General features: G+C 44.3%; 1 pseudogene; it reads right to left on the reverse strand.

Moving 5' to 3' along the window:
• Positions 1-1,087: 1,087 nt before the first annotated feature.
• The window catches only part of LOC144819161 (protein FAM53B pseudogene), a 37,368-nt pseudogene continuing 23,126 nt past the window's right edge, over positions 1,088-15,329 (reverse strand).

Here is a 15,329-nt window from a genome sequence, read left to right on the forward strand (position 1 = left end):
TCAAGAGTTGTGCACCTAGGATTCACGGTGGAACGTAGTGCTTTCAATTCCGACGATGACCTTACCAACCTGATTTGTACGGGGGAAACTGGCGCCTCTGCCCTATATCCCGTCCTGGCACGGACGGGCACAGACGGGCTAGTCTTTGGCGTGTCTTCGGCGTGCCGATGGTGTGCCCGCTGCGCTCGTCCGCTGTGCTTCCGGGGAGTGGACATTGTAATAAGGAGGAGGAGGGGGCGTGGCTACTTGGGAGGGGCGTGGGCCAGAGTCACGTGGGTGGTGCCGTTCGCCGGGAAAATAGATCTTCCCAAACAGCGCTCGACTATTACAAAGAATATCACACAGTTCAAGTTTTTAAAATCAACATTTAAACAGTGCAGAGTGCAAGTACAGGTAAAAAGAAGAGGAGCAACACCCTCGGCTTCCGCCTCAAGGGTAGCTAGCTGATCAACACCGGCTGCTGCTCAGCGCGGTGATTTTAAGCCTCCGGGAGGGGGCGTGGCTACTTGGGAGGGGCGTGGCCCAGAGTCACGTGGGTGGTGCCGTTCGCCGGGAAAATAGATCTTCCCAAACAGCGCTCGACTATTACAAAGAATATCACACAGTTCAAGTTTTTAAAATCAACATTTAAACAGTGCAGAGTGCAAGTACAGGTAAAAAGAAGAGGAGCAACACCCTCGGCTTCCGCCTCAAGGGTAGCTAGCTGATCAAGAAAGGAGGTGAACCACTTTTTTTTAAATATATATTTTTATTGAGAGTTCATACACACAATATCAATGTTACAAAATGCAATTGTTAAGAAATTTAGTACAGTACATGGCGTATAAATATAAATACAGATCAATACTAGCGTTTGATTATCAACATCTTGATTATAAAGTGCAAAGTTGAATAGAAAAAACATAATACATTTTAAACCATTCAGTGCTTAATTATAAAGTGCATAAAAGCAGACTAATGAATCTGGGAATACTCCAAAGATTTGGATGTTATCAGACAGTGAAAAAAAAGAAAAAAAAAAAAAAAAAAAAGAATTATTGTTCAAACACACTCCAGAACTTTTCATATTTCTTCAGTGCCCCAGATCTTAACGCATATTTTCATTCTCTGCCCTGGATTCGAAGTAATTTAGCCTTCCAAGCCTGAAATGACGGTACTTGGTTGGTTTTCCAGGACTGTAGAATAAGCGATTTGGCTATTAAAGAAGCAATAAAAAAGAATTCATCATACTGAGTGTGAATCGCTGAACAACCTAAAACAGCGACTAATTCGTCAAATATTATAGAGGTTTTAAGCTCGAGGGAGATGTATTTTTCAATTTCCTTCCAGAGTGGCTGAATTTTAGGACATTCCCAAACAATATGTTTCCAGTTTCCTTTTTCTTCACAGCGGAAACATTTATCCGGAACTAGGGGGAAGATATTATGGAGATAAGAAGGAGTTCTATAGATCAACCATTTGTTATAAAATTGCATGCGTTTAAAATTAGCGCCGCGAAAGATAGTTTTGTTAAATTTATTTATTTTATCCCATACTTGTTGGTTGATTTCGATATCTTCCCTTTTTTTCCACCTCTCAATACTCTTACTAGACGATTCCTGCTCCTTATTCTCCTTCAATATTTTAATCCAAGTACTCATCTTTTTTTAAATTTTATTATTCAATGCTGTTGAAATACTTTCGTTATAATAAAGATTTACAATATCCAACTCTCTGAGAATTGGATTGAGCATAAAAAAAGACCAGTTTAAAATGGAATGAGAATGCTGTACCTGTCTGGCAATTTGTTCCCATGACTTCCACCTGTTACCAACAAGGAAGTCCTCAATTTTCTCAAAGCCATTATCTTTCCAGAGATTTATTATTTTACTATCCAGACACCCCTCTTCCCCAAGGTTAAAATTATTCAAGTCCGTTGTGTTGCATATTCTGGGAATACAATGGAACCTCAGAAACTGGATTTTCTGTCTGAGAATCCACTGGAGGGACTTGTAGCGAACTTTCTTTGGATCCTTCGTGGTTCTAATTGGATCAGTTATTTTTACTTCTGACAACATCTTCTTCATAAAAAAATTGTCTGCCTCATTAGTATCTAAGAAGAAAAACCTAAAACTGTGGTGTGCAAATGACGCGGAGTAATATTCTCTGATATTTGGGAGGGACAACCCTCCTTGTGCAGATGAGAAATATAAAATGCTAAGTGCAAGCCTGGGGGTCTTTTGGGCCCAAAGAAAAGAAGAAATCAAGGCATCCACTTTTTTAAAGAAGGAGACCTGGATAACACAGGGGGCTGCATTAAATAAAAAATTAAAAAGAGGTAGAATTGACATTTGTATAAGTGCTGCTCGGCCTATTAAAGACAGGGGTAATAAGTTCCAGAAGAGACCCAACTTTTTTTAGCAATGGTGAATAATTAAGTGAGAACAAATCATCTAAGTTATCCGATATAAATATTCCCAGATATCTCTTTGGCAATCGATTGTATATTTGCCTAAATTCTGGGATTAAAGTGTCTACAGTGCAATTTAGTAAAATAATTTCCGTCTTGTTAACATTAATCTTGTAACCTCCTAATTTTTGAAAGTCAGAGAATATTTTTAAAACTTTCGCTTGACTTAAGGGGTTAGAATCCAAAAACAGGGCAATATCATCGGCATAAAGTTTTATGTTAGTCATGCAGACTACTGGGACTGTGTCAGTTCGTATATTTCTAATCGCAATCGCCAAAGGTTCAATAAATAATGCAAATAATATTGGCGACACAGGGCAACCTTGTCTAGTGACTTCGCATGTCCCAATATTAGAATTGTTGATAATAATCTGTGCCCTAGAATTCGTATATAGTTGTTTTAAAAGAGAAATAAAAACTTTCGGGAAACTAAAACTGTGCAAAATAGCAAAAAGGCAGTTCCATGACACTAGATCGAACGCTTTTTCTGCGTCTAAAAACCATATTTGGGCCTTCACTTTATTAATTTTGAAAAAATCTAGTGCCTCCAATACAAACTTTGTATTTGAGTGGAGATGTCTGCCTGCAATAAAACCACACTGATCATTAACTACCAGGCGTCCCACTATTTTATTCAATCGATTGGCTAAAAGCTTCGTAAAAATTTTGTAGTCTGTATTTAATAGACTTATGGGTCGGTACGAATTTATATTCTCCCTGTCCTTTCCTTTTTTAAAAATACTTACTACTACAGCGGAGTGAAAAGAGTCCGGGGGGGTCCCTCCTTGGAGTAGATCATTAACTAAGGTTAAAAGTTCTTTACGCAAAGTTCCTCCAAATTTTTTTAAAAATTCGATCGGGAGACCTTCGTCTCCGTTAGCCTTACCATTAGGGAGGGAACCGATCACCTCATCTAGTTCAGACTCTGAGAAAGTCTCAATGAGGTGAGCCACTTGAGAACAGTTCCAGATAAACCCATTCTTGTGTTTAGAAGCTCCAGTAAATTCTCATGTTTAACGGTGTCGAATGATGAAGAGAGATCAAGGAGGATGAGGAGGCAGGTGTCGTTTTGGTCTAGCATTTGAAGTGCGTTGTCAATTATGTGAGTCATAGCAGTTTCTGTACTGTGTCCTGCTCGGAAGCCTGACTGGTGAGGGTTGAGGAGATCAAATTGTTCAATGTGTTTAGTCAATTGTAGTTGAGCGCATTTTTCCAGCAGTTTGGCGAGAGTGGGAATATTGGTAATGGGACGGTAATTGTTGAGATCAGAGGGGTCGGCTGTAGGTTTCTTTAGTAGAGGTGTGACCTGACCAACTTTGAGGGAGTCAGGTATGCTTCCTTGTTGGAGAGAACTGTTGATAATTTTAGTCCAGAGAGGGATAAGCAAAGGGGTAAAGTCTTTTACTGCGGTAGCAGGAAGGGGGTCCGTGAGGTGATTGGATGGTTTCAGGGTGCTGAGCAGTTTGCCAATTTCTTCTTCTGAGTATGTGCCAAAGGTTGTCCATGTGGCATTGTTTTTTGGTTCAGTGGCTGCTAGGCACTGGGGTTTGGAGTAGAGGCTTGCGTCAATGAGGAGATCGCTCTTTATGTTGTCAGTTTTTTGGGTAAAGAAAGCAGCGAAGTCTTCACAGGAGGGTGCCTCACGCCCAGTGTTGAGTGGTTGGGGTTGATCCTTGGATTGTGATCTGATTAGCTCAAACAGTTTTCTCGGGCATGATTTTGTTTGAGGTTATCGTAGGAAACACAAACAAGATGTATCAACACAGCCTTAGGACAACAAGGAGGAATAAAAATTGGCACACAGCTCACTCACTCTTCCAGGCAACCCAAAATCATACCCTTACCAATACTCACACTCACATTCAAACAAGAAATATCCAAGAAAAGACGCGCGTTTCGGAACAGTGCCAATACAGGCTTCCTTCATCAGGGCGCAAGGTACTGATGGAATGGATAAGCGTGGTCTTTCAAGATCCAACAACCCAATCTGTGAGCAGAAAGAAGTAATAAAAAAAATGAAGACAAATACTGTACAATAAAATCGTGGGGGCAACTTACGAATTAAAGCAGAGTCCAGATGCACGCACAAACAAGGAGGGATAGCCAACTCATGTGTTGATAGCGATTAAACGAAGCCCTTTTATATCCCATGCATAGAACAAATACCCAAGTGCAGAAGGGAAGACCCACACCCAGAAGGGAAAGAAATGGATGGTACAAGAGGGAACCGTGATATTTAGAAAAAGGACAATGTGTACAGAGAGGAGACTAAACAGATGCAAGCCCCTGTAAACAAGATGGAATTTAATCTAAATGCATACCGTGAAGACTGTCTGCAAAAAGCCCTCAAGAAGTCATGGGTATTCAAGGCGAGTAATGTTCGCCCTCAGTATTCACACGAAATACCGGAAAAGCCCGATTTCAAATCCGGAAAGGCCAGAAAACTGATAGGGACGGTCAAGACTAATAGAATAAATAAGCATACAAAATATTAAAATTGAAACTGGTGTCCAATATGGGAAAACAACAGTCTCCTCTATAATGTGAAAAGAGCAGAACGCCTTTAAAAACTCCCAGATACCTAAATAGCAAGGAATCGGAGATGGAATGAGGAGTTTACCTTAACTAGACGTCGTAGGTCCTGTATAAATGATCACCCAGAGGTACATACAAATTGCAGGAATTTATAAAATAGCAGCTTTACAAAATGGAGCTAAGGATTCGAAAGCAGAGGGGCACCAGGGGTCAATGCAGAATCCGGACCTAGAGGAGACAAATACCAGCAGGTATAGAGGCGGTATAAAAGAAAATGTGAAACAAAAATAGTCGTACCGGTTACAAAACAATGACACAAATGAGAACATTGTTGAGAAAGGACGGTTAGGCTCAATAACAAGCATTGGAAATGCAATAGGTCTCGCATTAGAAAAGTTGGAGCTATTGGTTTTGTAAATGACAATTTATTTTTAATGTGTTGGTCTTGAAAATAGCCAAATGAACAGCTTTGTCATTTACAATGCCAAAACTTTAAACTTTTTCAAATGTGACACCTATAGCATTTGTAATGCAACATGTTTTGTATGTATGTAATTAAATGCAAAAAAAACGAGAGACACGGCCCGCAAAAAAATTGGCGCGAAATGAAGACAAGGCACATGTAAGTGAGGGCAAGTTAGACCTTTCAGTGCGTCTAAACACTAAAACACACGATACTTTAGAGACCTAGGGCCAGATGTAGGTAGCCAAATACCGGTCGGTAACGGTCGAATTCGGCCGTTACCGACCGGTATTTGGCTACCGAGATGTAGGGGGACTGGTATATTTGATATGTAGGTGGGACTCTTCTGAGTCCCACAAGGCCTACAAAATCGGTATTTTACCATCAAATTGTATTTGATGTTAAAATACCGATTCCGGTGTGCATGCACACCTATGCCATATGACAGGCAGACCTGCCCTTAGGGCAGGTATGCCTGCCACATGGCACCCGAACCTGTTTTGGGGGTGCTAGAGGGTGTCAAAGTGACACCCCCTGCACCCTTGTCAAAATCGGTATTTACCGAATCGGTAAATACCGACCGGTAATGCCCCATTCATTCCTATGGGCTTCAAAGGCCATATGAATGAATGGAGCATTACCGGTCGGTATTTACCGATTCGGTAAATACAGATATTTACCGAATCGGTAAAATACACATCTGGATGGACCTACATGTCCACCCTTCATATTTACCGATTCTTAATTACCGAATCGGTAAAATTCGGTAATTAAGAATCGGTAAATATTTTTTACCTACATCTGGGCCCTAATGTGTTCTAAATTTGCAAGGAGCGATGTGTTTTGTTTCATGGTGACAGGCTTGAATCCTAAAAAAAACAAAAACACCCGTTAAAGCCAATTCTAAGCATGGGGGGTGCAGGGAAGCTAATTTCTGTTTGCTGAACTGTGTTGTCGCGGGGAGCGCTTGGAGGGAGGATCAGAAGGCAGGATAGAGGGAACTGATAGGGTTTAGACTGAGGCAAAAAAGCGGCAGGGGGAGCGGTGGGCAGTCATGTAGGCAGCTAAAGAAGAGATAGCGAGGGGTCTGGTTAAAGGGTGAATGGGGGGGTGAGGCCATCTAAATGAAGGAATTCTTTCCAGATAAGGAGAACAGGTTGGGTGATGACTATAATCCAGTAGGCGGTCCCTCACATCGGATCTGTGCGTTACGGGGTTGCCACCATTCCGACAATACACGGACTAATTTAATGTTACAAACATAAGGAGAATACAGTTTAAGAAATGCACATAGCAGCCAAGGTTTTCGTTTGCTAAGTGTAGGGTGACCAGGCGTCCCCGTTTTGCCAGGACGGTCCCAGTTTTTAACCAGCTGTCCCAGCAAATTTCAAGAAATGTAGCTCATGTCCCTGTTGGGAGGTGTTTTTTATGTTTCACAAAGCAGGGATAGTTAGCAGTTGTTTCAAGAAAGCAATTTAATTAACAGGCAAGCTACTGGGCTTAAAAATAGCATTTTATGTATGTTCTTACGGCCTGTTCTGTAATTCTCTGCTGAGGAGCGCTCTCATCGCTTGAAGTAAATGTTTAGTCCTTCTTCTATTTTTGTGAAATGTCCCAGTTTTTGGCTTTAAAATTCTGGTCACCCTAGCTAAGTGTGACTTTTTCAGTGGGGTGAGTGACGTGTTAGCCGCTGTGAGTGCCGCTGACCGGTGGCAGGGGTTGGGTAGTGGGCAGTGAAGCGCTCTGACACCTTCGGGTAAAGTCTGCGCTATATAAACAAGTTGTGGAAAAGGCTGGAAATAATTTAAAAAGTTCTGTCGCACGGCCTGAAAGATGGGAGGGAGGTGATGCGGGAGAGACATATAGAGACAGCAAGACATAGAGAGAATAAGCGGCAGACACAAATAGAAAGAATATGAGAAAGGGCCAGAGAAAGATAAGGGGACAGCAACAGAAGGGAGAGAAGTGGGGATGGTGGTTTTGAAATGACTCTGCGCCACTCAGTTACACCGCTGCTCCACCAAGAGAACCAAAAACGTATGGGCGGCATCTGCATGCACCAGTTCCAACAAGGGAATCCTAGTAGCATTTTTCATACTTTATAAATTGGAAAAAAATATTTATTAGATTTCCAAATTTTAACATAAGGAAATTCCCTAGTCTATGAGCAGAAAAACAACGCAGAAACAGCATTTTGCGACTCTTATGTACCAGGTTACTCGTCGCAGTGTCAAACACCATTCAAAAGCTTACACTGCTAAAAATGCAAGAAAATTGAACAGCCTGCGAAGGATAATGCTAAAACTCTAATTACCGGGTGTAAATACTACGTGCGGTGGCATCCACAGCAGAAGCTGAAGCTGTGAAGTGCACCAATTTATAGGAGGAGACAGTTTCCGCAAGGTCAGAGTGAGAAATCGTGAAGCCGCAGCTTCAAGAGCAGAGAGAGAAGTGGAATCGTAAATGGCACATTAAACAGACAGTCGAGCGCTTGCCCACAGTCCTAGAGGACTTTCTGATAACATTTCAGGCCGTTGCACGATGGATGGTTGGATGTTAAGGACAGAGATTGCAATAAGTAACAAGAATAAACAGAAGGGAAAATAACGTGGTGGGGATAAAAAAAGCTCTTGGCAGAGTGACAGAGGGCGCAGACCTTTGCAGCTGTGAGCGCATTCCATTAATGAAAAAAGAAAAGGAGACACGGCCTGCCGGCCGTGAAACTGAAAGCATGGCCGGCCGGCCGTGAAAAAGCCTTTGATGCAGCAGGGGGCGGAGCGGGAAGAGCTGTGGCGGCACCAAGCTGACGATTTGATGCTGTGCACGCGCATTTTAACTAATAATACAGCGCCCCGAAGAAGAGAGACCAGGGGCAAAGATACTGCAGAACGCAGTATCTTTTCCATAATTTAATTATTTTTCTATGTTAATAAAAAGAAATATTTGATATTTTTTAGGTGTTCTGTATGCTTTTAGTTCTTCCTTTATCTAGAGAGTTGTCAATACCTCCTCTTTACTTTTGTGTATTGTCGACCTGGATATTATAGGTCCGGTGGGTCAGGAATCCCATATATGGGCCGCCAGCAGTGCGCAGATGGGGGCCACCAAACCAGGATAGAGCAAGGGAACCGTAGGCGAATCCAGCAGTTGTGGTGTCACTCATCCAGCATACCTCCACTGGCAGCGTCCCCGCAGGAACCCGCTACGGGGTAGACATATGTGCGACACTGTGGCACTCACCAATGGCTCTGCGCGGAGTTTTTATATTGCAGGCACCTACGACGGGCATCTGAGAGGTCCCAGTGCCGAGTACTGCACCTTGACAGGGACCATCAAACAAGGAGCGAACCAGGAGGCTTTAGTTAGTGCAGGCAGGTGGCCACCACTCATGCGACCAGCTCCGCGGTCGCAAGGCCTCGGAAAGTTTGATGCCTCCGCCAGGGCCTGCAGGGTTGCAAGGCTGTTGGTGTCCAAGCTGCACTAGCTTTGTGGCCGACAATGAGAGGCATGTTCAGCAGGTCAACTATGCTAGCAGGCCCCAGCACTACGCACGTTAGGAGCTTTGGCAGGATGGAACTGTATGGGCCCAGTAGAATATCGCGGACCACGCAATTCAGTCACTTTGAAAATGCCCCAAGTCGTATGAACCTCCTCCACAGAGGGTAGTCTCGTGTCATAGGGCTGCCCAGCACCTGCACACCACTCGGGGGCACCCCCTAATAGGGCGCATAGCCCAGCCCAACTCCGGCAGCGGAGCGCGGACCACCGGAGCCCTGGGCAGATCCAAAGTAGGTTGGTGGCGTCCTCAGCTCTGTATGCTCCCTTCTTTACGCACCCCTGGAAGAGGGCAGAGCACTCGACATACGCGGGACAGCTGCGCTGTTGGGCGAGTTGCTGCCACTGGAGGTCTGCGGCTTTGAGCGAGGCGATGTCGGGCGCTCACAGTGGCCCATCTTGCAGCTGGTTTTTGGCTGTAAGGAAGGGCTTGGCAGTCAGGATTTCACAGCTGTGTGGCACGCTTCGTTTGCCCGTCCAGGTCAGTAGTTATGAGCAATTTTATGGCGGGCCCAGAGCGGAGCTCAGCTCTGCACGTCCGTGCTCAGCCACGCCCCATGTTCCACATACTCCTTTAAGGTGCAGAATGTATTCTCCAAGCACAACAGGATTGTCTCAATCTCTCACTTAACGCAGTACTAGTCCCTCCCACATGGAAACACGGTGCAGTTCAACCAATATTACAGAAAAGCCTTCTTGATTCCTCATGCCCTGGGAACTATAGACCTGTTTACCTGGAGCCCTGTTACAGGGAAGATTTTAGAAAAACACATTAACCAAAGTCTCTCTCTATTTGTAGAAGAAAATTCTCCCCTGCACACCACGCCGGCGGGATTCCACCTACTACTTAGCACAAAAACCGCCCTCTTTGCAGCCACAGAGGAGATTAAGTTGCTGATAGACCAGGGAGGATCCGCGGACATCCCCTCCTCGACTTGAGCGCGGCCTTTGATACGGTTGACCATGAGATACTTACACAAAGAATGAGTAAAGCTAGAACAAAAGACAATGCTCTAAATTGACTCACTTTGAGGAGTCAAAGGCAGGACATTTCAAGTCTGCAAGAGCTCAATGTGGGAGAGACGGCTGGACAAAGAATCGAAGAGGCTTCATGTGCTTCTCAATCTTGGTGATTTATTAAGAGGGAGGGCGGACAGACTGAGCAATGTCCTTGGTTTCTTGTTTCCTGAACTTCTCTTCTTCTGGTGGACGCCTCTCTTCACCACAGACCTCTGGAACCTCAGCGTTGTCGTCTTCCTCTGCTTCTCCCAGCTCGACTCCTCCTGATGGCGTCTCCTCTTGGTTTTTCCAGCTTCCCCTGGTTCTGCGGTCCTTGGTGTCTTCCGGGTTCCTCCAACTTCAGTCTTCTTCCTTCGCTCCTCTCACGGAATAATGACATCCCTTTCACATCTGGCTGGTCCCCAGGACTGGTGGGTCTGTCACCTTCCTGTGTCGGTGAGTCTGCGTCTGCAGGATTAACCCTTGGTTTTTTTCTGTTCCTGGAAGGATGCCATTGGCGTTCCCCATCGTGGAGGAAGTGCTGGGATTAGAAAGGTAAATCAGGGGGCTCTATATGGTTTTCCTTCTATCCCGCTTCCTTAACTTTGGCTCCAAAGGATACATGGACAGGTAATCAGCATTGTTTTGATATTCCCTTTTTTATGGTGTGTTGTGAACCAGGAGGGTTGAAATGCTAAAAACCAGCATAGAATTCTATCGATAGCCCTTTGTTATGAGAGAGACACTCGAGTGAGGCAGGCTCCATATGCAGGTTGAACTCTCTGCCTTCAAGGTAATACGGATGGCATTCAACAGCCCATTTAATGACTTTGGTGTCTTTCTCCACTACTGCATATTTTCTTTCACTAGGAAATAGTTTTCAGCTGAAATACATAACAGGCCTGTAAATAAATGGTTTGGAGTAATCAGGACTGAGGAGGGCAGGTTTGGAAATAAGGGTGTGTTTCAACTGGTGGAAGGCCTGCAAGGAAGGGGGTGAAGGTTGTTTGAGCTCGTTTTCTGTTTTGACTTCTTCTTTTTATAAGTCTGTTAAGGGGCAGCTATCTGGGAGCACTCAGGTATGAATCTTCTGTAATACCCCAAAATGCCTAAAAAGGCTCTTCGGTCCTTGCTGGTTGTTGGAAAGGGTAAATCTTTGATATGGCTGCGACTTTCTCCTCTTGAGGCTTGATACATCCGTCATCTACGAGATATCCCAGGTACTTTACCAATCTGGTTGCCGGACAGCTTTTGACCGGAATGATGGTCAGACTTTAGGGCTTAAATCACCATTGTTAGATGGGACAGGTGTTACTCCTAAGAGGTGCTATGGATAATTATGTATTTATAAAGTTTTATACAGCGCAAACAAGATCCCGAGGGATATCAGAGCACTTTACAATATGAATGGAAGAAAAGACATAAATGCAATATCCACAACAAGTAAGGAAGAAATAAAATTGTAGATTGCAGGACCAATATACCCCGGAGGGTAGCACAATCAGCAAGTGTAGGCGGAAGACAAGTAAGGGTCATGCGTATACAGTAAAGAAGAGCCGTAACAAATGGTGCTGCAATGGTAGTAGGAATAGTGGAAACAGGCAAATGAAGCCTATCCCTCGAAGGGTAAGAATTTGTTCATTAGGAATCTTTAGGCATCCAGTTTGAACATTGTCACTGAAGAGATTCTGCGTACATCCCGTGGAAGGGAGTTCCATATCTTTGGGGCAGCGCCTGAAGAAGCTGTGTGACAAGTTCTCTTTTTGTTAAGAATGAGTGGTTTCAGGAGTAGGGTGAAGGCACTTCTTGAGGCTCTTACCCCACAGGATAGTTCAAGCTTTTGAGCCAGGCACAAGGGAGTATTGAAGAGCTTTGTAAGTCAGAACAGCAATCTTCAACTGGATTCGTGTTTATAGAATGGTTGGCTCTCTTGCCTCTACGGTCGGTCATACAAAATAATTTCCAACAACTCAATAAATTTACCAACCAGGGTTTAAGTAAAGAATTCATAAGTCTTTGGAAGGTAGTGGGGGTTCCATGTAACCCAAAGGGGAGCATGGTAAAATGTTACAACTCTCCAGGGGTGGAACATGCTATCTTTTCCTTGTCTTGCTTCCTCAATGGCACCTGCCAAGCCTTTGCACAAATCTAGCGTCATGATGTACTGTGCTTCTCCTAGTCTCTCAATCATTTCATCAACTCATGGAAGCAGGTATGAATCAAACTGGGATAGTTTATTGACCTCTCTAAAGTCAATAAAAAACCTGATGGACCAATCAGGTTTGGGGACCATTTCGATAGGTGAGTTCCACTCACTGTTAGATGGTTCTATAATTCCCATTTTAAACATCTGCTGTATTTCGTTTTCAATGGCCTCCCGCCAGGACACAGGTATCCATTAAGTACGCAGCCGAACCGTTTTTCCAGGTATGGTATGTATGTAATGTAAATTGATACTTGTATAGCGCACTACTCACCTGCAAGGGTCTCAAGGCGCTTGTACGAATACCGCTGTGGAACTCATCCTGGCTTTCCCTGTGAGGCGTCCACTCCTGGGTACCCCCAAGGTGGAGGCCAGGCATCCTTAGCGTTGTGGGGGCCGTTGTGGAGATTAAGCAAGCTATTGCCCAGAGTTGCGGAGTGGGACTCCACGATTGGAATAGGCACCGAGGCGAGAATTATCAGGTCCGTGGAATTTTTGAGCCCAAGACCCGCCGAGGCGGGGAATTGAACCCTGGTCCCGGGCCAGACCTCTGCATCAGGGTCTGCCGCTCTAACCATTGAGCCACACTTCTCTATTGCTAAAGTCTTCCCAGGAAAACACATTCTGGAAAGGCTGTAGGTATGAGTCTAACTCCTGCTTTTGTTGAACAGATAGCTTGGGTCTATACTTTCTTGGGGTAGTGGGGAAAGGATTTCTACCTTGCCTAATAATGTGGGTCTGACACCTGCTCATTATTCAATAGATTGATGTGAAATAGCTGAGGGGTCGATTACAATGTTATTCGGAAGGGCTCCAAATTGGATTCAGAAGAACCAAATCCGATTTGGGGCGTCTGTTTCTGACCGAATCGTCCCCCGTTCTGAACGACCAAGTACGATGCGAGGTAGCCGTCTGCGCCGACCGAATCAGTTCCGAACACGAATCAGTCAGTCTGACTTGTTCGGAGACGATTAGTTCAGCTCAATGGGTCCAGCTACCGAATGTGCGAGCACGATGCCTGATTCTGGCAGTCGTACCAACTTGGTTTTGCAAAGACGAAACTGCTGTGGGAATAGGACTTTGGGAGAGCCGTAGCAGGCCCGCCTTCACTCAGGGCCCTCTGAATTGGTTGCAGGAGGGTAACCATGAGTCCCCCTTTTCCATGCATGCACAGTGTGGCGGAGATCCTGGGGTGCCCGCCACAGGGTGCACGCTTTCCCCACCCACCCCTTTTTGCAATGGGAGCCTATCTACGCGTTTGGTACATAGGCTCCCATTGAGTTCAATGGGAGTTCGCCTGTAGCGAGTCCATCACTATATGGACACATCGCAATCAGTCGTTTGGATTCACGGAGCGTGATTTGTTTGGAAAGCTCTCCAGAACCAAGTTGTTCGGAGGTGTTAACTATCCTGTTTTAGGCGAGGTTCTAAAATACATCTCCCATAAGGCATTAGGAATGTTAGGGGCTGGTGTGCTTTCCCATACTGCACAGCGGTGCTTAATTTGTAAAATATGAAGTGCAGGTGCTCACATTTTTAGAGGGCTCCACCCACATTGTCCAGTGGTTCCACGCACTTCCTTTATTGGCCCCGCCCACATCCACAAGCCTAAACACGTTAGAGCTACCTCCTCACATCTTGAGTTTCGCAAGAAGCTGAAGACCTAGTTCTTCACATAAGCATATCGAAGACCTTACACGTACACACCTGCCCAAGGGCCTGGATACCCTCTTGGGTGATTAGTGTGCTATACGAATCAATATAACATAACACATTTTAGAATTTACGAAGCCTATGACAAAAACTTAAAAGTGAACTCAAATTAGCAAATGTGTGTAAATCTCAAAATGAACCATTAGTAGGATCATTTGAGGGCCAGAGGCCGCTTTATAAACTAAAGAGAATGTGCGTGTACAGTGAGGTTTAAAAGACTTGAAGGTATGAAGGAAGGAATACATTAAAGAAGATGGCAACAAATGCAGGCAGGAAGATGAGTACTGGAGTGAGGATTTAAATGAGTAATGGAGGAAATAAAAAAAGAATGTGAAAAGAAGACATGAAGGGATAAAAGAAATGAGGGAGAAAGGAAGTGGACGATGTTTGATGGATGAACAGAAAGACGAAAGGAAATGATAAAGAAAAGCAGAAGGAAGGGTTGAAGATAAGAAAAGAAGAAATTAAAGAAGGGATGAAGGAAGGAGCAGGCAGAAAAGAAAGTAAGGAATGAAAGGAGGAAGAGGGAAGAAATGCAGCAAGGGAGGGACGATGGGGAATGAAACAAGAATGGAAAAAGGAAAGGAGGCCTGGCTGCATGTGCTGAGGATGAAAACAAGAAAAGAAAAAGAAGGAGTTCAGGGGAATGGATACGTGTTTGAACGGTACTGTGTCACAGAAGGAGATTGGGAATAATGGCTGGGTAATATTGCAAAGAAATTGAACAACAAAATATTAAAATACATATCTGTGTCCTTAACACACCAATTATGCTTGTAAAGCACATATTCACCAGAGGGGGCCTTGACACCGAATACAAAAGTTATCCAGCTCAATGGCACTAATATTATTGACCTCAGAAAGAAAAAAAGATTGAGTGGCCAGCCAAGATTTAAATTTATGACCCTGACATCAAACACAGATTCCTGGAGTGGATATAGAGAAATGCGCAAGAAGGAAAAACATAAACGGGAGAGTGAGGAAGGAGGAGAGGCCTGAAGGCACCGATAGATCCAGGACACAAAGAATGTGAAGAGAAGTGGGGATAGCAGAGATTGGGAGTGGGAGATTGAAGTTGAACATGATGAGAATGAAAAGAGAAGAAAGGCGAGGGAAGAAGAGCAGACAGCAGTGAAAGGAAAGTGGAAGTGAAAGAGGGGAAGGTGAAAAGGTGGAGATTAAGGGAAAACACGGACGTCGAGCAGATAGTAAAGGAATAATGGAGAGAAAATAAGGAGTGGGGTGTGAATGGGAGAAAGAAAAGCAGATACTGAGGGAGAGCACCGAAAGAGTACACCTCGGCTTTGCTACCTAGACAGTAATTCATGATGTAGCGTTGAGGGGTGACCGGGCGGTATAATTCTCGGCCTGTCTCGTCAATGCATAGCTGCACTGTCCAAGACACACAGTAG

Source organism: Lissotriton helveticus, chromosome 2_1, assembly GCF_964261635.1.
Source record: "Lissotriton helveticus chromosome 2_1, aLisHel1.1, whole genome shotgun sequence".
In the NCBI taxonomy this organism is placed as follows: domain Eukaryota; kingdom Metazoa; phylum Chordata; class Amphibia; order Caudata; family Salamandridae; genus Lissotriton; species Lissotriton helveticus.